Genomic DNA, 23,411 nt, shown 5'->3' with positions numbered 1-23,411 from the left:
AGAAAACAAGCCTGTGAGGAACTTTAAAATCCATTCTCATTTAAAAATGATTCCTGTCCACCACAAATCCTCTTCATGAGTTGAATTCTGAGACGACCGAAACCCAGCAAGTAATTTGCACTGAGCTATCTAGGTGTGCAAAAACATCGGCAGCGTTTGCCCCAGAGAAGTCCTTACTTTTGACATCAAAAAGTCTGACACGGTCTGCTTCTGATGTCTAATTAAAAAGGGCCACTTCCCTCCACCTTCATCAATGTTTAAGACACCATTTTAATACCAGCCCAGCTTATTAAGTTGGACAGCATGAGAAGTGCAGGAGATGTCCGTGGTGATGGGAGAATGATCCCCATCTCCGAGTAACTCACTCGAATTGTTAAAGGAGGATTTTGCTAATTTGGAAACACAGAATTCAGCAATACTTAGGTAAAATCAAAGCTCTGCTTTTAATAATGATTAGCTGTTTCTTTTAAAGAAATGGCATTTTAGGTGGAGAGCACATCAAACTTTGCCGTAAGTCTTTCCACTTCTCTAATTTTCTGCTTTTGGTTTTCTTTTGTTACCTACAAATACCTTTTATGCTTTATTACACAACTAGATATACTGGTGGTGTTTTACTTGTGGCTTTTTAATTTCTTTTTGTTTAGGTTCTACTGAAGAAATTCCATTAAGATTAACAGCAAGTTTTGTAAGAAGAATTAAATTTTAGGGCCTTTAGAACTGAGATAGATAAAAATAAAAGACACAGATGTAGGTTTCTTTTGCCAAGGACTGTAGCCAAGCCTGGTTAAGAAGTTCCTCAAGAATAAATCTACATTGTTTCTTCCTGTTATTTACAGCAACAAGAACAGGGAATAAGTGATAAAATCAGGTTATTTTTGTGTTACCTTGTTATTGTCTGTGTGAAGCAAAGGAATAAACAACTTGTGATGGTGATCCCTCCTATGGATAGTTTTTCCCGGGAATAAAGTGATTTGGTTTGCTTTAATCATTCGATATTTTACAGTGAATTACTGAGGCTTTAAGATGTGCATCATCTACCTGTAAAAGGAGATTTGGTTTGGACCCTTTACATTCTCCACGGCCCAAAAACTCACTGTACATACTAAACAAGTCCTAGGGCTATTTAAGGGGAACACTTTGTTGCTTTAAAATGCAAGTATAGTGTACGAGCAGCAGCCATGCAATTAAAAATAACTACAGTCCTACTTAGCAAACCGTGTGAGGTATTTTCAAGGTGCTTAGTAGAATATCATGATCATCACTCGCATGCCATTTAAACCAACAGCAGAAATCCCAGACCTTTCAACAGCTGTAACATTTCTTTCTATTTCCAATAATTTCTTCAGTTGTTTTTTTCCTAGCAATTCATGAACCTCCAGCAGGTTAGGCTGGAGCTGCTATCAGCAGAGTTGTACAGCAGGAGAGATCGATGCTGACCATGCTCCGAGTCATTTTCTCAGGGCACATCCCGTGTTAGACAGAGCCACCCAAGCTAGATATTAATGTTTCCTCATATAGCCAGTTGATTAAGACATTGCATAATTAACTTGGATGGATCTCCTGCTGTCACACTTTACCTTTTGGCAGTGCCACCTTGATAGTATAACGCTATTCCCAGTACATTTTGTGGAGACAGACTAAGCATAATACCCGTGTTATCAGCCTAGCCTAAGCTGTGAGGCTATGGCTTAAAATGGGGGCAAACATGATGGAAATATTGAAGACGCTGCTTGGCACATCACAAGGGGAAAGGAGGACTGACACAAGCGCTGCCGTGTCCTTCAGCAGCTCCCCTGCCCACAGCTGCTGCATCTCACCTCTGCCCTCCCTCAGTCTGCTCAGATTATTTTTGCTTTCTATATTTACCCCTTGTCCTCCTCCACTCTGTGGCATCACTACAACAGTTTTTTTTTCTCAGTTTTTGAGTGATGAGATCCCAGCTGTGCGTAGCTGATGCTGGTATCTGAATGGAGCAAGACCTGCTTGGAATATATCTCCAGCAAATGAGCACTCCCAGCCCTGCCTGCCATCTGTCCCCAGCTCTATAGGTGTGAGAGAAATTATAACTGTTATTCTCCACAATGAGTATTTGGTATTTAACAAAGATATTCTATACTCCTTGTGATACAATAGTGTAAGCAAAAAACCAGAACCTATGTTCTGTGATCCAGCATCCATGTACCATCTCTGCAGCTTCACAAACCAAGAATGCCATTAGCACGCAAAAGCGCCGAGCAATTCCTTATAAAAAGCCTTGACAAACACACTTTGAGGCATTTTGGATGCCTCATTTTCATCAGAAGTTAACTCTGCAGCTAATTGAGGGATCATAACTTGGCTTTTTGATTGTTCTCTGTAGGACATAACAACCCTGAGAACATCCACTTCCATCATTCTGATGACACTGAGCCTTTTAATCAAGCATCACAGTTTGTAAGGACTGCAGCATTAGTTATCTGTTACATCTATTCATCGCCAAAAAAATCTGATAGTTTCTGCAATATTTATGTTGAGAAGACTTAATGAAATTAATATCCTGGCATTAGCAAAGGAGCTATTTCAGAAAGGGTGATCTTTAGAAAGTTCAAGGCACTGTAAACCGTGGGATATGCTATTTAAAAATATACAATCCTTCGATCCTGCGTGCTGCAATGTGTACAGTGCTAATGAAAACAGAGGATCTCCTGAGTTTTCTGCCCTGCTGTCACTTCTGAATTTTGGAGTCACCCTGGGGGAACTCCTCACTCTGTACCCCTGCCCCAGGTGTGGAGGGGATCAGCATGCTGCTGGTGATCCGAGAGCAGAAAGCTCTCCAGCCTGGAAAAACAGACAATCCTGGCCCCAAGATGCACTAAGCAAAGAAAGGGATTTTTGTGCCACTAAACAATGAATGGGGGAAAAAATGCTGCTGAGATCCCAGAGAATCAACACTCCCTGCCTCTCTGCTTTCAAAAAAAAAAAAAAAAGACAGCTCTCCCCTCTGCCAAGTGCAGCCTGTGAAGGAAGGGTCAGGCTCAGCAGGACCTGGCTCAGACCCGGCAGGTGGAATAGGGATGGAAGGTGATGGCATGGCACTCACAAGGGCACTAATGCACGGAGGAGGGAACGAGGACAGGGGTTCATGGCAACCTGTCCTCTCACATTACTTGGAACATTTTCAGGGTTTTTAGCTTATTCCACAGGTATAGCGATTGTGACAATCCCGTCTGTCCCGCTCAGCAGGTAAGACACAGTCTTCTTGGGAATCATCAAGAGAAACGACCATTAATATCGGTCTATGCTGCTGGATTCACTTCATATCTCTCACACACAGCTTATATTTTTTGAAAACAGACTGGTGCTTTATCGCTCAAGTAGGCGAAGCGGATTTGGGTATTCATCTTCCTAATTTCTGCTTAGGAAATACCACTGACCAGATGCCAAGAGATGTCAAAGATGAGTATCTGAATAAAACCCACCAATCTGCACGATAATGTGTTCCTAAGTATAAACCATGAATATTAATCTGGCAAAGAGGGAAGACTTAAGGGGGAAGCATTGTTAAAAAGGTGGCTGCTAGTCTTTATTTATCTCCTTCAGTTTATAAAACACTCTTATTGTCTCCTGAGCCTACCTAATTGCAACTGGAAAACTGTTGCCATGGATGCCACGAAGGTGTGCAGATTGCTGGTTTCTCTTTTTTCAACCCGTTTCAGTTTCTTTGTACGACAGGAGTGGAAGCGCCGCTGGAATTCAGATAAAACCGAGCAGTTAGCTGACAGATGAGACTCAGCCACTTTGCAACTGGACAAAAGCAGAACACAATCCTTTTATATCGCTTGCAAACCCTTTTGTAATACTTCAGCTGCTCAATCAGCAAGCGATGCCCTCGGGAAGGCAAAGGGAGCTCTGATGCCGGTGGGGTGACCTGCCCTCACCCTGTGGCCGCGGCTGCAGGGATGGGGCAGCCATCTCCTTTCACCAGCCCACAAATCTGGGCTAGGAGCAGTGGGCAAGAGTCGGGCTACAAGCCAAAAGGCGTATTTAGCAAAATCTCCACGGGTTCAGCTCTTGAACTGACGCTCGGCACTGGAGAGCCGTCATTGTCTGCGCGCGTGTCAGTCCTCACCTCCCCTAGAGATGTGCCACCACTCTCCAAAGCTCTGCGTGTCCCACTGACCCCAGTAACCAACTGGCCAACAAACCAGCCCACAAGCTCAGCAAAAGTAACGCTACTGTATGCAGTTTAGTTTATCACAGAACAAGAGAAAGAAAGGGAAAGGAAAGGGTGCTTTTGTATTTTGCTTTAACTCCTGCTTCTCACACTCTTCCCACAAACGGTTCATATTTTAAAGGATGAACATGCTGCACACAATTCCCAAACTGAAGTTTTAAAAGGTTCCTAAGAAATTATGGCCACAGTAACCAGACACACCACTCCCTCTTATTCCTCTTTTACAGATTCACAAAGAAGAAAACCTATTAGTACTGGCACACCAAGGGGTGCACAAAGCTTGGTTTCACTGTAAAATCCCAGACTGGTTTGGGTGGAAGGGACCTCAGAGCCCATGCAGTGCCACCCCCTGCCCCAGGCAGGGCCACCTTCCACCAGCCCAGGTTGCCCAAAGCCCCGTCCAACCTGGCCTTGAGCCCTTCCAGGGAGGGGACAGCCACAGCTTCTCTGGGCAGCCTGTGCCAGGGCCTCACCCCCCTCACAGGGAACAATTTCTGCCTTAGATCTAACTTAAATCTCCCCTCTTTCAGGTTAAAACCATTCCCCCTTGTCCTATCCCTCCTCCCTGATGACCAGTCCCTCCCCGCTTCCCTGCAGCCCCTTTCAGCCCTGGGGGGCCGCTCTAAGGTCTCCCCGGAGCCTTCTCTTCTCCAGCTGAACCCCTCAACTCTCCCAGCCTGTCCTCACAGGGGGGCTCCAGCCCCCCCAACATCTCCGTGGCCTCCTCTGGCCCCGCTCCAGCAGGTCCGTGTCCTTCTGCTGTTGGTGCCCCAGAGCTGGACACCGTACTCCAGTAAAATGTTCTTAACCCGAGTTACAAAACCTAATTCTGTTACTATATTCCAGACCAAAGAGAAAGAAAACAAAACTTTTATCCCGAGAAAACTGCTAGTCATGTTGGTGGCACCATACCCTCGAGGGACCCACGGGGAGGGGCTGGGGACGCCAGGTCACCCTGCGCGTGAGCCAGGAGCCGTAACAGCCACGGCACTCACCGGCTGCCTCACCCACCTGTTGTGAGCATCAGTTACCCCGTGTTTGCAGAGAGCTTTGAAGGCATTACTGTGTGAAGAGCAGCCTTCAGGAAATCATTTAATAACTACATGTAATTTCAACACAAAGTATTACTTAATGTTATTTTACAGCGTCAGTGCTACGCTTTATTAAATGCCAATGGCACAGATTAATCACTTTTTCACATCAAAAATGGTAATATATTTAGATAAAAGCCCCAAACAATATGTTTCTATTTGTTTATATCAAAAACATAAGAGAGTCAGCAAAATGCATTTTAACCACCGAGATAGGCAGTTTTAAAGTCATTTCAGATTAATAATAGAATTCTACCTTAGCTGTCACTAAAATGATAAGAAGGAAGTATGTTAATAGGGCTTTTTTAACTTTTTAGCCACAATTTCATTTTTGTCTTCGATAAAATAAACACAAAAACACAAAATGGGTGCTGCTGCATGCTGTGGTTGAGGGCGCATGCTTCCTTTACAAAGCTTTCTCCACTAATGCCCCGAAAGCAAGTAAAACAGTAGAAAAATTAATATTGCAACAGAGACTGTCTCTAGATCCTGACGTGATTGAAGTCAGCACCGACAAATTCGATAATGCACACCTCTATGAACTCGCTCTAGCAGTCTATAGTTAAGACAAGAAAAACTGGCGATGGAATTGTATGTTGTGGCCTAGCAAGAAAATGTAAAGACCAAAGCTCTCTGGGGAAAGGATTATACTTAAGCTGAGTCCTCCCTAAGTCTGCATTCCCCCCCAGCAAAACCACAGGGGGCTCAGCAGCTGAAGTTTGGATCACTCTGAGTAATGAACAAGAGGCACACTGCTCACAAAAGAGTGAAAAAAATGTATGGTATAACCAGTATCATAAACCCAAGACCTAGTACTAGTTTCTTTAGTGCAAGGCTGAGCTGGGCAGCTGCACTGCTTGCAGTGCTGCTAATCCTTTGTCGAGCGGCTAATGCCAAGGGCAGTTCCAGTAACACCAGCTGCTATTCTCAAGCCTTTTGGCTTTATATATATACACACACACACACACACACACACACATCCTGAAGCATGGCACAGAAAGGATCGCCATGACTAAAGGCTGGTCACAGGCACAGCCAGTGGGTCTGTGCTGCTTGCAGGGACCCACAACAGAAGTGCCATTAATTCTCTAGCAAGAGCAGAAAGAGCTTTACCAGGTACCTGCATCGCCCCGTGGGGCGACTGCAAGAGTTCTTTCAGTCCGCCAGTCACTGCTGCCTTCTCCCATCAAGAGCTCTGCTCTTGTTTTGTTCTCAAGATTTGGCGCTAGATGCACCGGGTACTTTTGTAATCCATTTGTATTGCTTAAAAAAAATAAATCTCCAAGCATCTCAAAATAGACGTGCACAGTATTTCACTGCTGACAAAGCAGGACAGCAAAGACCTGTTTTGAACAGCTGAAAGAACAAGAAATTCTCATCTAGTTTGCAGCAAACTTAGAGCGCGCTATATTGATGAATAAATTAGCTGAAATAGCATCACTTGTTTTACCTGCAGCTTTTGAGGACAATTTGCTTGTTCTCACAGAGTGCAGGCAATTGCAAAAATGAAAATCAAAAACAAGCGACAAGGTCAGTTTCCACAAGAAAAAAACCCAAAAATCGGGTAACGTTGAAAAAGTCCTACAAAGCCAAAACGCGCAGTACATTGCAGGTAACAGTCTATTCAAAGAACTATTTTACTAGAAAGTCATTTGCTTTGCTGGCACGCTCAGCTCTTTGCACAGGCTCCATTAGCAGACTGATTGCCAACGCGCCGAGTCAGAGGCCGGTAGGTGAGCTGACCTCTTGGCGGTTCAGCTCTCTGCACCACTTCAGCACCCGCAGACGTCTGAGGCCGTTAACGGCTACGGGCAGCAACAGTGTGGAAATGCCTGTGTCACCACTGGCTGGTGATGCAGAGCAGCAATGAACCCAGCTCTCCAGGAAGGGTCTGGGATATCTGCACCCTGAGTGAGGAGCTGAGGCTGCCCAGGGCCGGCGGCCCCCTCAGCTGCACCGGCGGTGGGATGGGATTCCCATGGACACTCCACGTTTCTTAACGGATCAAGGCGTCTTGCTCTAGGGAGGTGCTGCTGAAACACCTTGCCAACCTTAGCTCTGCTTCCTAAGCTGGTTTTACTTTTAGTGAAAGAAGCTAGAGGAAAATTATCTCTATTATGAGACGCATAAACCAGCTCCTCAGTGCTATGAAATGTCAATTTTTTCCTCACGGAAAGCCAACACAAGCACTCATCTGGTGTCCTCAGACTGAACCATTCTCCCTCAAAATCCCAGCGGCTCACTAACTCTGAGATGTGTACTTATAACTCTTCCAATTTTGTAACATATATATTAATATTTCTCCAGTAAGGAACTAGTTCTCGGGCGTAAAGTTTGATTCTATTCCACATATTCATGGCAGCAGTGGCTGGAAACTTGCATATATAAATGCTGTAGCATCAGCTGCTTTTCTAGTTGCTATTTTTTTGAGAAGGAACAAAAGAACTTTCCCATGTCTATTATAATCCTAGGCAGCAAGCAGAGACTCCATAGGCAACATCCTCAAGCATCACTCCTTTACTTGTTTTACCTTTTAGCTTTTTTGTCTCTTCCCCACCTTCTTTCTGTGGTTCACTTTGCGTGGTTTCATTTGGCCTCCCCTAGCCCCTTCCCCGGCCGTAGCGCAGGCCAAGTGCCAGAAGGGGAGGAACGAGGGGATCAAAAGCTCAGTCTGGATTTCTGAAGCCACTCTTGCACCCACAGTATGTGCGAGCATCTGAATAATTCATTGCTTAGGATATTATAACAGTTTTTGTAGGTCACGCTTTTCAGCGACAGACATTTAGCATACTCCAACTGTTTTAAATTGCGACGTAGAGTGAAATTTAATCCAAATCTGTGAATTATTTGGAAAAGCTAAAAATAAACTTAAAAAAAAAAATCGCCAGTGGACGTTGCGCATGCTCCAGGAAGCGCAGAGAACAGTTTCACACACTGTGTAATAAAGAAACAGTGAATCACCTACAATTGTTGAAGATGCTTCAGACAAGTCCAGTGGGGTGACGTTGGGAGGGATGACTAGGGCTGAAGGATCATGTCTCAATCCACAAAAAAAGAAAGGAAAAAAAGAACAGAAAGGAAAAAAGAAGCCAGAAGGGATGACACCACCCGAGCACGATCAGATTAACTCTCAACACTCTTTCAGTGACACGGAGTTGGACCATATCGACTGGTTTTGCCCAGAAAGCTGGGTGGTGAGCAAAATCCTAATTTCAAAATCCTTATTTCGAATTCTTCAAATTAGCGATAGTTAAGAGAGACTTGAAACAGGAGCAGCAGTTTGTTTTCTCACCCGCGACACCGACAGCTGGAGGAGGAACAGGACAGACCTTGTTTGACTGCTTTGTATAACAAGTATAAAAACTTGGCGTAAGATTTCACAGACGTTGCATGCATTAATAAAAATATCTTTTTATACATTTTTAATTTGAGCTGTCAGTCATAAAAGGCCTGCTGTGCTTATGGCTGCTTTTTATTCACATCTTTGGAGAAACATTCTTTGACGGACACATTTCACAGCTACCCTGTAAAGCAGCAAGTGTGACGTGGATGAGAGGCTGAACGCCAAAGCCTGCAGGCAGGATAAATAACTGCAACGGCTCCCTCGGTGGGATCTGAGCAAGGGAAAGGTACCGCTACCTGACCACCAGCCTCATTCAGAGAAAGCTCACCTCTTCAGAGAGCTTGCACTCAATACACCAGCGATCCATGCACTTTTAATAAATGCAAAAAATCCAGCACACTCTCTCGACAACGTGGCAATTTGCCCTCCCATGCTGCTGCATTTTAAATAAAGCTCCTTTTTCAGATCTACCACCTCATCACACAGTGGTACTAATAAAGTCCACTTCATCTGTGTACTTTTTCTTTCCTGAGCTGTAATAAAGCAGCATGTAACGAAGGGCAAACATGTGAAGGATTGGTCTGCGAGAGAATGGGGCACTTCTAGCTAAAGCTGTCTCTGCTGACCAGAACTCTGTGCTGACTCGTCCTCCAAGGGAACTGTGCTTCAGTGGGCAGCGACGGGAGCCCAAGGGGCACTGAAAGGCACAAAGGGAAGGATCACACCTGTTTCATGTGACACTAGGAGGATGTGGATGGTACCAGAGGAGGAAAGTATAAATACATTACACAGGGATCTCACTTCCTTCTGAATTTTTCCCAAGACAAGAAAAAAAGCCTGGCTCTCCCAGAGCACACATGTCCATGCCTGTTCTGCATGAAATACTTTGGAGAGCTGGACCTGGAGAGGTGGCCAGGCTCTGACCATCGGCCAGGCCCCGACCAGAGCTGCCTGCACTGCATCCAACCCACCAGTTGCAGGCAAAAGCCTCCTCAGAGTCATAGGCTTTACCAGAGCTTGTGTTTAGTCTCTGCCTTAGGTGGGCAATAGGGCAAGACATACCAAAAGCAGCAGGCAGGCTCTCTTTGCCACTTGTGTCAGTTGTTGCAGACGTACTGTGCTTTGCAGGTCAGGCCTCCCACATCCAAAAGGGCTCTGAAGGGAACTTCAGGATCTTCTTACTTGAGTTTTAACACCAAATCAGGCAGACACTGGACATTTTAGCTGCTGAGAAGCAGATCTGCAAAGTAGCAATGAGTTATCTTGTCCTTACTCCCAGTTGTGGGCAAGTTAAGGAGTATGTTGTAGCTGCTACCCTGGGCTGTGAAGTCATTCATGAGCTGGCACCTGGCAATCACCCGTGCCAGCCAGTCCTTCAGGAGCTGCATCAGACACAGTACACGGGAGAAAGCACTAAAACCAACCCAAAGTCCTCCAGACCCACCCACCTACCAAACGTGCTGTATCACAGACTTATTTATCCTACTTTATATAGCCATTCGAATGAAGAAATTTCATTTCCGATGTAACACAATTTAAGGAGACCACTTTATGTACCACTTTACGTGCACCAGCTGGAGAGAATTACATCTGACTTTCTATAACCAAGAACAACCACTCCCTCAATGAGCCTAGTGCTGTGTACAGAGACTCCAATTCTGCCCTAAGCAGAGAACGTAACATTTATGGGCTTGAATAATTTGAGACAAAATGGTTTTGAACCGAGGAAAGGTTCCCATAGTTAAGGAACACCAGGTGGAAATGCTGAATTGCTCCACCTGCCAACAGTGTTTGGAAAAGTATTTACAAGCAGACCAACAATATTCTGCAACAATACAGGTAAGAAAATACAGGTTACTAACACAGTATTTCCATTTACAGTGTTTTCTGTGCAGTGAAAAGTGAAAAAAAGAAAAACACTGCATTTGATGACAGCTATATGTATAGGTTTTTACGTCATGAAAATTCCAGTCTATACATGTGCTTTCACACAGAAACAGGCTTCAGAGCGCAGCCAGCTACTGCAGCATTTGTCAAATCTAATATCAAGACTGTAGATTCCTCAGAATATTGACTTTGAAATCATATACATTTACTAAAAGTTAACACTTCTTCACAATTTTAGTTATGAGACACAACCAGTTTACAATTTTCCAAACCAGACTTTTTTTTCTGAGAAATTATTTTAGAGCAAATTACATGAGACAAACCAAACTCCATCATCTGTCACTGCACCGTACATGACGGGCAGACTTCATTTTCTCAGAGCATGGGAAAAATCCTGCAGACAAAGAAAGCAGTTTTATATACCTTGCAAAGACAAAACCCCCTGTAATAGTTCCTTCCACAGTTCTCCAGTGCGTACATCTGCAAGCAAATTCTAAACCACACTAATATATATAAGATTTAAATGTGTAAGAACACAGCAGCATTTTTATCCTTTGTCTCTCTGACAAAAATCTCATCATTCATCCAATTATTTTTGCCTGTTGAATAATGGCAGCATATAGCTACGTTCCTTGCAGATAAATACAACATCAAGCAGTTTACACATAAGATTGAGATTGCTTATAAAAAACACAGGAAAGAGTAACTTCTAAAATCAGATAGAAATCGTATTTTCTCTGAATCCCATAAAAATGCTTAGATAACTTAACTCCCTGCAGCATTAGAAAATAAAACAGTGCTGTACCAATACCAGAGAGCCCAAATACTTGACTGCATGAACTTAAAATTGCTGAGTTTTATCACGTATAAGTTAAACAGCAGGAGCAGTGGAAAAAAAAAAAGTTACTGGACATGATTACATCTTTAATTGTGTATTAGTTTTGTCTCCTTCTACTTGTACCACTATAGCACAGCTAGAAGCACAGGCAAAAATGCTACCAAAAAAATCAGAAAATATCCTATGGGTTTGTAACAGTCTGCTTTTCCAGAAGATAAATAGTCATATTTTGTGCGTAAGTTTATGTCCCCTTCCCTTTTTCCTTTACACAAAACATCTGCTAAGTCTAAGGCTCCCTCTACAGATCTGAAACACACAACTTATTCTATTTTAAGACCTGGACCACCGTTCTCTACAATATTATTTAAGACGTCAAACTCCATCAGGAAGCTCTGGGTGCATCTTCAAGGAAGCATTAGCAAACATCACTGAGTCACCACACCAGACACATCGGGTACCATAAAAACCCAAGAGCAGCCGCCACACCATTCAGGTCACCCTCGCAGTGTCACCGAGGCTGCCCAGTGTGCTCCAAAGGCCTCTGCGGGGTGCTGATGGGGAACAGAACTGAGAACAGACAGACAGCAAAAGCCCTGTTTTATCAGAACTGATGCTACAGTAACCACCGTCCGAAGGCTCTGCAGGATTAGGAGTTCAGAAATCAGTTTGGTTGCTCCAGTTTACAGGGAACTGCTGGCTGCAGGCACCAAAGTGGGATCATTGCCCACGGCGTGGCCAAGCAGAGGAGTACAATGGGCTCGGAGAGACTTTGGAAAGCAAACATTTTGGATTATTGGTTTAAAGCATCCCATAGCAGCAGTGAAAGAGAAAAACACAGAAAACATTTTCATCCAAACAGAAAAACGTTCTCAGATTTCTATAACATGCCCTAAATATAAGCTCCTCGTGGGCAGATGCTTATGTTTCCACTGGAACTACGGTGTAGCATAGCAAAACAAATTTAAAATAAAACTTGACCAAAAAAGCACAAAAGAAGAGAACCTTACATGAAAACCCGATCAGTGCATTGACGAGAACAAACATCAATTAAACTCTCCTTCCACCATCTTCCAGACAGCTGCGGAATCCATATTGAAACAGACAATTTGCAATCATTTCAGCTTTCCAATTTAGACACTCCATTGCCAACAGCCATTGGCAGCAATCTTTAGAGAACACGGTCAGGATTCAATCTTCCATGCCATCATATGCTGCGACTTCAGACAAATTTTAGATGTTTTTTTATAACGTATTATCTCCGAGGTCCTGCAGCATACTTGCACTCCCCAGTCCCTCCCAGTCTGCAGCAGAAACAATAGCTCTGATACGCAATCAGCGCTGCTCGTGCCCACCAGGGCCCTGACGGCGCTGCACGATGATGACAATAATTCAGAAATAATCTTCGCAGAAGACACATTTAAGCTGCAAACTCTTTGCCAGGGGATTCAAGAAGTTCTGGTTGGGAAAACTTTTTTTTTTTTTTTTTTTAAAAAGTGCGCTAGTGCAAAAGAAGGAGTCCTAAAAACCAGACACAGTGAAGGCCAACAAAAACGAAAAGCTTGTCTCGGACTTAACAAGTGCCTGAGCTCACACATCACTATCAGATCGCTGCTACGCCACTGTCAGCCTCCCTCTGATCTGAAAGAGCTGTTTTAATGCTATGAAGTACTAGGATAAAAACCCTAAAAATCATTGCCACATTTGGTGTCCACTAGTGATGAAACAGCTCTACCCCCAGCGCCCTGCCCTTGTGGGAAGGTCTCGTTCAGGCAGTATTAGTTCCCTCTACAGCACTGGCACGGTGGCAGCAGGAACTGTGGGCCTGGGAGAAGCTGAACCCAGCTGGACCAGGGCCCCAGCAAGCTCATCTTCAAGGACAAACCCACCACGGAGCTGGCCCAGGTCCAGGGCTGGCCCGGACCAGGCGGTCTCCAGGGAGCCCTTCTTTCCTCAGGAATGGATTCAGGGGCATTCACAAACACAACCGACCGTGGGACAGCTTTCTGAAATTATGTAAGAATCCTCTGGCATTGAGGTTGTTTAAGAACTGAGAGGGAAACAACGAAAGTGGTCAGCTTCGGTGCAGAACTTAGGCCTAGCTCAATAGAGCAGACACTGACAGAATTAAAATACAACACATTTTATTTGCAATTTGCGTCCAAATTAAAAAATTGGATTACAACCAACGTCTTTTGACATACTTACAAAAATTGAAAAATTCTTCCAGAAGTCTCCCATAATCATGGCTGACTCCAGAAGCATAAGAAAATGCTTAATTACATTTCTTAAAGATGACAGTAGGCTTTGATTTGTCAGGTTTGTCTATCTGCTGAATCAGCCGGTCACCAGGAAATCCCTCTCCTCTAGAGCCACCCTCAAACTCTTCTTCAAGCCCAGATTTTGGACAAGGTGCCAGCCCCATGGGATGCTGCTCCCCACGAAAATGCAGAGCTGGCAGAAAGCTTGGTTGTGGGACAGGCTGTTCTGCTCTCCACACTGCCCGGGCTGTGAGCACACCTGGTGGGAAGTGGCACACCAGCAGGAAAATGTGAAAATTTGACTAAAAGTTTTAGGTTTTAATTGTTGGCATCATTAAAAAAGTTGTCTCTAACAGACTTTTCCATCGTGCATTAGGATGAACAGTAAAGCTGCTGAACAGTGCCAAAACCAAGCAGGTGTACAGATAACAGTTGGTACTGTCAAACTGATTTCATTTTCCATCGCACACCATGCGGATTGCCAGCACCCCTGAACATGATTGGAAAAAAATAAGCAAAACCACTTTACAGCAACGCAGGCTGAAATCTTCTCTTTTATAAAAAGGCCTCCGTGGCAAGGGGTAAGGGGAGCAAGCATTTAAGCCAAAGTCAAATGAAACACTAAAAAAAGTGAGTCATTGTAAAAGCCATTTTAAGCTGAATAGAAACATGGCAGGATGACCAACTGGGAAGCTTTGGCTGGTTTCAAATGGAGTACTGAAAAAAAAGATGTTTTCAATGTCATTCTGTGGGCATGTGCCAGTGTAACTAAAAACCTCTTTTGAGTGAGTATAGAGAATATCACTTCAGAGAGAGTGCTCCAACTTGTCTGAGACAGGCTCTTCCCAGGTGTGGGACACGATCAGGGAAGGAACCTCCTTTCCCCCTACACCTCTGTCCACGTTCATCTTATTTCCCACGTTCAGCATCAGATGAACATATTAGTCTTAGTTCTTTTGTTCCTCCCATGCTATTACTTGCAGGATTAAGTAGCAGATTAGAAAACACCCACCATTAAATAGGATGGTTTCTTTTAAACATTTAATCATCTGTAGTCTCAGGGACTTTTGTTCCCAAAGGTACGGCCGGACCTTTCCTTACAATGAACTCAGAATAGGACTCACTGCGACACAACCCCCCAAGATTTAGCTAAGGCAATCCAAGCAGAGCCTCCTGCAGGTGACACCCCATTTTTGAAACACCAGTGCTCTGATTTTACATCTTTAAGGGATGCATCTCAACTTCCATGGAAACCTCTGTGACAACCAATGACTTTCACACTGACCGCCATGGTAAAACACCATCCTAGGAAGTGAATAAAACTAAGATTAAGCTCATTTTTATGCAACAGTGTTATGGATGGTAAAGCCTACTCCGTGACCCATCAGACCAAAATTTAACTATTCATAATACCACTGATTCTCTTATAGCAATAACACTCGTTCTGTGTTTAGCCATGTAAGTTCAGATCAGGGCCATCAGAAACAAGGAAATGCATTTTCATCAGAAGCCTGAGGAACAACAGTCTGTGTGGTGAAGCTCCATTTACCCTGATTTTCGAGCTTAAATTCACAGAAAAACATTTCCTTCAGAGACAACTTCCTGGATCACAGCAAATTGATTCCTTCCTCAATATATTAAGAAGTTTTCCTAAGAAATAAACTCCAGAAGTGGAACAAGGTAATAGGACTTAGTACATTAAAAAACAAAAACAAAAACAAAAAACAAACCCCACAAACAAAAAACCCCAACAAACCCAAGGAAAAAAAAAAAACAGGAAGATTATCAAATAAATAATTTGCCTTCCTGAAGGCCAGGCCACACTTAGGTACAGAGCAACCTGCATTTCCACAACTATTTCCAAGTGTACCCTTTTAGGGCTTTTGTTCTGACTTCTCCATCACACTTGACATTAACATGAAAGGCTGTCTTTGTTTTTCTCTCAACTAGAAAACCCCTCCTGCTGATAGGTGCCCTGTAGTGAAAGAAACCACCTTCAGAAACAGGGAGAATGTCCAGGCTTTTTAAGATTTCTCTTCCTACTGCTAACGTTGTTTGTGAATTAAATGTAGCTCTACTGCCCTTTAAGCTTTATCCCAAAGCTTTTATCTTTAGCTTCATTAGTCTCTTTAGAACACATTTCAGACAAGCTTCAAAGCTTTCCTATGTCAAAAATAAAAATTTCAGAGAACTTGGACTGCTATTTTATTCTGATTTTTCTCGCACATTGTCTCTTTTTTTTTTTTTTTTTATTTTGTTTCCTGTATCTAAAGACTTTAAAGGTTTGTAAATGTTGGTTGAGAGGGCTGGATGCTATTAAGCAGATGTCATTACTCACTTCAGTTTTTAACATTTCTCTTGAGAATTTTTTTTTTTTCATCTTTAATCCTCTCTTATGACTTCAGGATTTGTTTTTCAACCAATAGTCCAGAACACATTTTTATTTCTAGCACTTGCTAGTAATGAAATACGGATTATTTTGTCTTAAATCCATGATTTCATCAGCTATACAGCAGTAGGATCAAGCAACAAGCATTACTGATCCATATTTCAGTGCATGATTTTTACGAAACAAAACAAACATATGAAAACAATAAAGTGGGATATGCAATTATTTAGCATAAAATCCTTTATTAGCTTTATCAAAATCAATTATAAGTTGCATCAAATTTTAACTAGGATTCTACTAAAAAGCAAATCAGGTGGGAAAAAGTCCAACGTTTACCATACAAGACCTGCAAACATACAAACTACCCATCTCAGAGTGAGGATTTCCCTGGGCATAACACACCCTCACAGAGCCGTAAGCTGCCCGAGGTGAATATCCATTTTTAATTGTCACACACTTTTGTTTTGCATTTTGCCTTAACTTTGCTCCAACTCCCTCGCATCCTTCATCGGGCACTGGGTTTAGGATGTGCTGCTTCTCACGGTGCCTGACACCTTAACTTTCCTGAGCTGACAGAGTAGTGATGCAACTGATTTCCCCAGAACCTGAGTTTTTCAGGCTCCCAAATTCCCCCAAAGGATCCAAGGTAACAGACACCTCCATGATCAAGATGCTCAGAGGAAGTTTCAGATGCCCCCAAAGATGACACCTCTTTTCCAGAGGCATTCCTGTTCTGTTTCTTCTAACGTCTAGTGCACAAAGCACTCCCTGGCAATAACACTGTGTTCATCCTCAGCTTTAGACCTTTTTCAGGAAAAAAGTTAGACACACTCTTGTTGCTCTTCCCTACATCGGGACTGATCTGAATCCAGCCTGCTCTTAGTCTGAGCTTTTCCATGATGACAGCGCAAGTGGAAGCAAAACACAGTGATGTTGTGATAACGGAGTGCCCAGCATAAAATACAATCTCACAATTGATAAAGCAAAATACACTACTGGAAAATCTGAATGCATTTTTCAAAGGGCGAAAAATAAGTAAAATTATTCATAGAAAGAAATCAGCCACAAAGAATACATTTGGAACATGGGAAAAAGCTCTTTTCAAAAGAGACTGGAGTTATGTGCTGAACATATTGAACTAGAATACATCAGACAACCCTGAGACTCCTTGCAAGGAAAAAAAAAACCAAAACCCAAATTACCCTTACCACAACATCAAACCCGTATTTTTAAAAAACAAAATCAATTCAATTCTTGAATAACTTATGAAGCTCTAATGGAAGAAAAAGAAATCCTTCTGCATAACTTAAAGCACATCTACTGTGAAATACTCAGATGCACCAGCAAACCAAAACCATAGCTAGCTTCACGTAGAATACAATTGCACCCTTCTTTATTATTTTTTTGTAACGTCCAGAGAGATTTCTTTAACTCGACATGTTAGAAACCAATAGTTCTAATCTGTCCAGAAAGTAAGACCGTAGTTGCTAAGGCAACACTGCCTTTTAGGCCTGCTTGCTCTTTGCTTAATATGCCAACATTTGAAAATATTTTACCACTGCATATGAAGTAGGATGGAATTCTAAATAGCACTCTGAAAGTTTAAAAAAAAAATAAAATCTTACAAATGTTTTTTCCTCAACAAGCTGCTCTTGTTTTATTAACTGAATCCCAAGCCAGACTAGCTGGAAGCTTCACTATTTCCTTTTAGATTCCCAGTCTTAAAGCCTATTTTGTGTACAAGCCCTCACCCTGCTGGCCAGACCACAGACTGTCTTAGAAACCGCCGTGTTTCCAAAAAACAGCCACCCAGACAGAGCGAGAGGTATCTAGGGAGCTCTGGAGAGTAGTTTCGTATTGAGTTTGTACATAGAAAGAGTAAGTGCATTTCTAAAAGCAAAAATAAAAACCACTGCGTATTGGAATATACTCTAAGTAGTAGCGCTATCATTCCACTGTGAAAGAAACTTAAGCACACCCTCTCCCTCCAGCTTCCTACTAATTCTGTGTTTCAAAATACAGGTGTACTGGCAGGTGACTTTCCTACGGGACCAAAAAGCAAGAAAGGGTGAAAGATATGTCCTTCCTCTCTGCTCCGCTCTGGGAGACCCCCCTGCAGGGCTGGGTCCGGCTCTGGGGCACCAACAGCAGAAGGACACGGACCTGCTGGAGCGGGGCCAGAGGAGGCCACGGAGATGCTGGGGGGGCTGGAGCCCCCCCTGTGAGGACAGGCTGGGAGAGTTGGGGGGTTCAGCTGGAGAAGAGAAGGCTCCGGGGAGACCTTAGAGCGGCCCCCAGGGCTGAAAGGGGCTGTGGGAAAGGGGGGGGACTTGTCATTGGGGGGAGGGATAGGACAGGGAGAACAGTTTTAAACTGACAGAGGGGAGATTTAGATGAGATCTAAGGCAGAAATTCTCCCCTGTGAGGGGAGTGAGGCCCTGGCACAGGCTGCCCAGAGAAGCTGTGGCTGCCCCCTCCCTGGAAGGGTTCAAGGCCAGGTTTTGCTCCTACAGAAATGATTTCCATCCGTTTTTGACTACAATTGTTAAATTTTAACTCTTGGTTTAGCAGTACGTTCTCTCACTGAAAATTGTTTAAGGAAGGAAACAAGTCATAAAAATAGTGCCAATTTTTCAATTTTAAATAAATCCTCACTCTCCAACTTGAGTTTATAAGGTAATTTTTAAAAGTTATTTTTAGTCTGAACGTGCCACCATTACAATCCAACCTCAGAAGCTGCTGCCTTGGCATGAGGAACACGTGAAGTAGCCGCTTCGCACCTCACCTCTGCACAAGTCTGTGCCAGCTTGTTATTCAGATCATTTCAGACCACAGATACTCCCTGGATCTCTTGAACTATGTTCCTGTGAATTTCAAGACAGCGTTTGCCTGTTCTACAGCACCATGACACTGTTAACTCAGGTTCAGCGTGTCCTGCACTCCAAGTCTCCAGTCCCTTTCTATGCTGCTGCTGCATCAGCTGTTTTCACAGCCGGACCTCAGCAAACAACCTGCGTCACAGGTAAAGGCGGTGTTGTAATTCAGTGGCAAAAACCAAAATTATAAATTATTTGGAATTTTTCTGCCTTTATCACCCCTCCAGCCCTTCTCCCACTTTATTCAAGTATCTATCCCACTGCCTGAATCCACAGGCAGTCATTTTAGTGTTAAGGTCATATGAAATGATTTCTTACATACGCAATTTCACCTGTACATTCATCTTAGATTCCTTTGCTTTCCCTAAAACCAGAGCATTTTGTCTAAGTTTAACAAGTGTATCATTATTTTAAATAATGCATATTTCAGCAATAATCACAGCACCTAAATCAATGATACCATAATTACAATGGCCATACGTATTAACCACTGGGCTTTAACAATTATTTAGTGACTCCCTAACTGACACACACATACACACTGCACTTACTGCTGCCATAATACAGATCAACATCAGTTCCTTCCACTCCTCTGGAAAAAAAAAAAATAAAAAAAGCAACACTAAAAACTATTTTAAAGGCTTCCAGCTCTTCTGGCAGCCCATATGGACAACTCCGGGACATGTCACATCAACACAGCTGGTTTCTTTTGAGCCCCCTTCTCAGTGGTACATATGGAATATACAGTATGGGGGTGATTAGCAGAGGAAGAAATCTGCCCACTCACCCTCTGCAGGGGTTAATAATGAGAACACAGAACAGCTGTAACACAGCTGGTTCTGTCCAAACAAACTGCTCAACTTTGCTAGATGTTTTCAAACAAGAGATTAGGTCAATTCCTCCCTTCAAGCAAAACTCTTACCTCAACTGTCTGTAGGATATTGCTCACGTATCTTATATTAATCCATCCCTCTTGTACGTTCTGAGTACAAACTGGTAGGTTTCTTTTACAGTGAGATCCTGTAACTTTCACAAAACTAGCAAGAACAGACACTTGTTGCCTTCACCGCAAGTTCAATCCTCCCTAGAAAACAGAGAAATCATTCCGGAATTCATTCATAAACACATCTGTAAAACTCAAATCTTGTTTCCAGTGCTCACAGCACTGCTTGCTTATCCCTTCAAAAAAAAACAAAAAACCCACAAAACCATGGCTGAAACTGTTTTTCCAGAATTTTAAACCCAAACATCATCTTTACTGAAGGAAAGTGGGGCTGGTGTCCTGTCTGGTGGTAGCTACCGCCTCAGGGGTGATGAGCAGAAGAGCCAGAAGCCGGCAGAACCACGCGCCACGCGTAGAGCTGCTGGGACACCTCTCTGAGAACACTAGGTATAAATAGTTACAAAGCTACGTTTTCAGTGCTTTTCTGACACCTTTTATCCACCTCTAACTCACACTGGTAACATAGGTGAACGGGATTGAGAACTTCTCCAGCAAGACCCAGGATTTCACAGGCGGTGCCGACTCCTTCCGGTGATGAATTCCAGACGACAACCTTCCACCAAGCAGCGTCCTGCCAGCGCTTGGATTTGAGCCATGCAACACAAAGCTGCGCACACACCCCGTTTCCACAGAACCTGGCTAGAAAAGTAGACATCAGTCAGTTTGCAAAGTATGAGCGGTTCTCAAAGCAATCACTTCAAATTTACAATTAAGTTTGCTGAAGTGGCAGCGATTGAAATACGTAATTTTGCATTTGAAAACACGTTAAAGCCTAAGAATCAAGTCTTAAACTGATGCCTGCGAGCAGCTGGTGCCTGCAAGTTGAGGCCTGTAACAATTAGTGATCCATTATACCTTGATTATTAAGAAAGTCTTTTACCAAACAATATTTAAAAAGGCCTGAGTGATTAAAACGTACAGAGAAAATATCCAAACCTTGAAAACACACATCCTGGCAGAAATACTCAAAGAAGGTGGATAAGAAAGAACATCTTGACTGGACAACAGAGCTGGAAAACATCCAAGGAGAAGAAATTGTTCTCAAAAGGCTCGTGACCCTAAAAGGGAAAAAGGAGTAGGGGGCTAACTCCCCAGATGACCACCAACAACCACCCGAGACCCCTGCGCATGCGTCGTGTAGTTTTGCAACTGCAGCATGATGTAAATCTGATAGGCAGAAAGGTGGAGACTTCCTGGAAAATTTATGAATGTTCATGTCTTTAAAGTACATAAAGGATGAACTTTTGCTTTAGTGTGTGCACATTAGGGGGAATGATCCCCCGTGCACCCAGCAGGACACGCCAAGCTGTTAGGAAAGGATGTTGATTTGATGAACCGATGAAGATAAACTAATTTTTCGTATGATAAAGTTTTAATATCCTGTCCACAAGCTGCCCTGTTTTATCACATGGTGATACCTGTACAAAACTTCAACGTGGCAAAAGCATGTATTAAAGCAAAAGCACTATTACAAATCAATCATTCTGCCTTATTCTTCCTGCTTTTTCATTTGGTCCCGGTAAAAATGAACATCAACCTGAGCAAATTCAGCAGGTTTATTCACAAAAGAATAACTTAAGACTCAGTCAAAAAGACACTGGAAGTTTGAAGCAAGGTATGTGGTTCAAATATCATTTGCCTAATGCTTTTGTTTCTTTGAAAACACAAATCTGAAAATCTGCTTAATAAAATTAACTTTTTTTATAATACCCCTGTAAAAGCCAGCTGAAAGCATCAAGAAAATGTTTATCTACCTTAATTTAACAGAGCTGCACACACCATTCTGTTTGCTTCAGCTCTTATTGGACAACCAGGTGGGAATTTAATACCTTAGTCAGATGAGAACTCATAATTAGAGATTCTCACCCAAAGCCAGTGACACAAGATGTGCATTCTTTCAGCCTGGATATAGTATTTTGTATTTACAAAGTTTTAAAATAATCTGTGCGTTTCACACAAAATAAATTAAGCTTCAATACATAAGCATTGCGCCTTATTAAAGGATAATGGATTGATTTGACAAGTACATTTGGCACAAAGGGAAACCATCAGCAAGACTAGAAAGTTTCTATCTATAAATGCCAAGCTCCACTGCAATTATGTCACTGCAGCAGGATGATCCTGCTGCGGGCTCACAGAGATCGTAACTCTGGATCTTCGCAGGATCACCTCTTACACAATCCTGTTAGTCATCACATGGAATTTAAGACTACAATTAAACAGACTTGTTAAGCCATAGGACACCAGTACGAAATGCTTCCCATTTAGAAACCAGCACATTTATCTGCAGGATCAAGAAAATCCAAACCAGAACAACCTCACACACTACTACAACTAAAGGACCACATTCAAAAGATTTAAAAAAACTGCAAAAATTACGTGTATTGTGCTCACCTCTGCTTACAAGTTACAGATAATGAGACATAAAAATATTGACAAAAACCACACATTGTGCAGCTTTTACCTCGATATAATAAATTAGCTTCTTACTCCACACCAAAAACTTTTCAGAAGGTGCATATATTCTTATAAAAAGCTAGCTACAGACCATGCAGAAAGAAACCCAGTTTGACACAGTTATTTTACCATTTTATTGAAAACCAAGAGGTACATTTTACACTTAATTTCAGTTGAAGTTACAGTGAGTGTTAGCATTAGTCCAATTTTCAGCTCTCCTTTTCCAGCCTTTCCCCCCCACTTTTCTCACCATTTCCAGCACTGAACCTGACCACAGAGAGGGCGCAGAGGGAGCAGGACAGTTACTGCTGCAGGCCTGAAGCAGTAAGGCACGTTCTGATCTGAAGGGGGCAGAGGGTAGGAGAGAGAAGACACAAAAAACCTGTGTGAAGGTGATATTTAAGACAGTCTGTTGCTCAAGTCAAGCCCTATCAAACCTGGTTTGTATTGTCTAAATTAAAAAGTAGGGCTTTTTTTTTATTAAATTACTTTGAATCCTTATCAGTGTCCATCATATTATCCATGACACCATTTTCAAAATCCTCAAAACGTAAAATATTTTATAAAAATGCTGCACAGAACCCATGAAAACACCTTTGCCATGTCACCCATCGCCCGACCGAGCCTCTGCAGCTCGGTTCTCATTTGAGGTGGCAGAATTCCTAAAAAGGATAAAACCTCTCAGGTTTTTCTATAAGTCTCCTTGGAAAAGGTCAAAGGCTTCAGTGCTTAAGGAAGCCTTAACTTGAACCGCCTCCGACAAGAACTCCAATGACTAACTCAACATCAGTACCTCGACTCGCCCTGAACAAACTGGCGATTTTAACTTAAGGCGGGACGCTTTTCTCCTCTGGACTGGAGGAAGACTTACTGCCAACGCTGGGCTCTTCCGGGGCGACCGAGGCCCCCCGCCCTGGGCGCATCTAACCCCCCCGGGCAGCAGAACGCCCGAGAGGGGGTCAGGAGCGCCGCCGCTCCTCCCACAGCGGGCCCGGGGCCTGGGACGGCACCGCCGGCCCCGCCGCGAGGAGCTCTTCTCCGCCTCCCTTAGCGTCG

The 23,411-nt window shown here is 43.1% G+C and overlaps 1 long non-coding RNA gene across 1 annotated transcript; it reads right to left on the bottom strand.

The window, feature by feature from the left end:
- Positions 1-19,615: 19,615 nt before the first annotated feature.
- LOC113482242 lies at positions 19,616-21,163 on the bottom strand. Its single transcript, XR_003398801.1, has 3 exons — positions 20,835-21,163; positions 20,352-20,537; positions 19,616-19,979 (listed from the first exon to the last, which is right to left on the bottom strand). It is a non-coding gene; the product is annotated as an uncharacterized LOC113482242 (long non-coding RNA).
- Between the last annotated feature and the right edge of the window lie 2,248 nt (positions 21,164-23,411).

The sequence above is a fragment of the Athene cunicularia genome (assembly GCF_003259725.1).
Source record: "Athene cunicularia isolate RWA chromosome 7 unlocalized genomic scaffold, athCun1 chr7_part1, whole genome shotgun sequence".
Lineage (NCBI taxonomy): Eukaryota > Metazoa > Chordata > Aves > Strigiformes > Strigidae > Athene > Athene cunicularia.
Note: the sequence above shows the minus strand (reverse complement) of the source record. Positions and strands in the feature narration are given on the sequence as shown.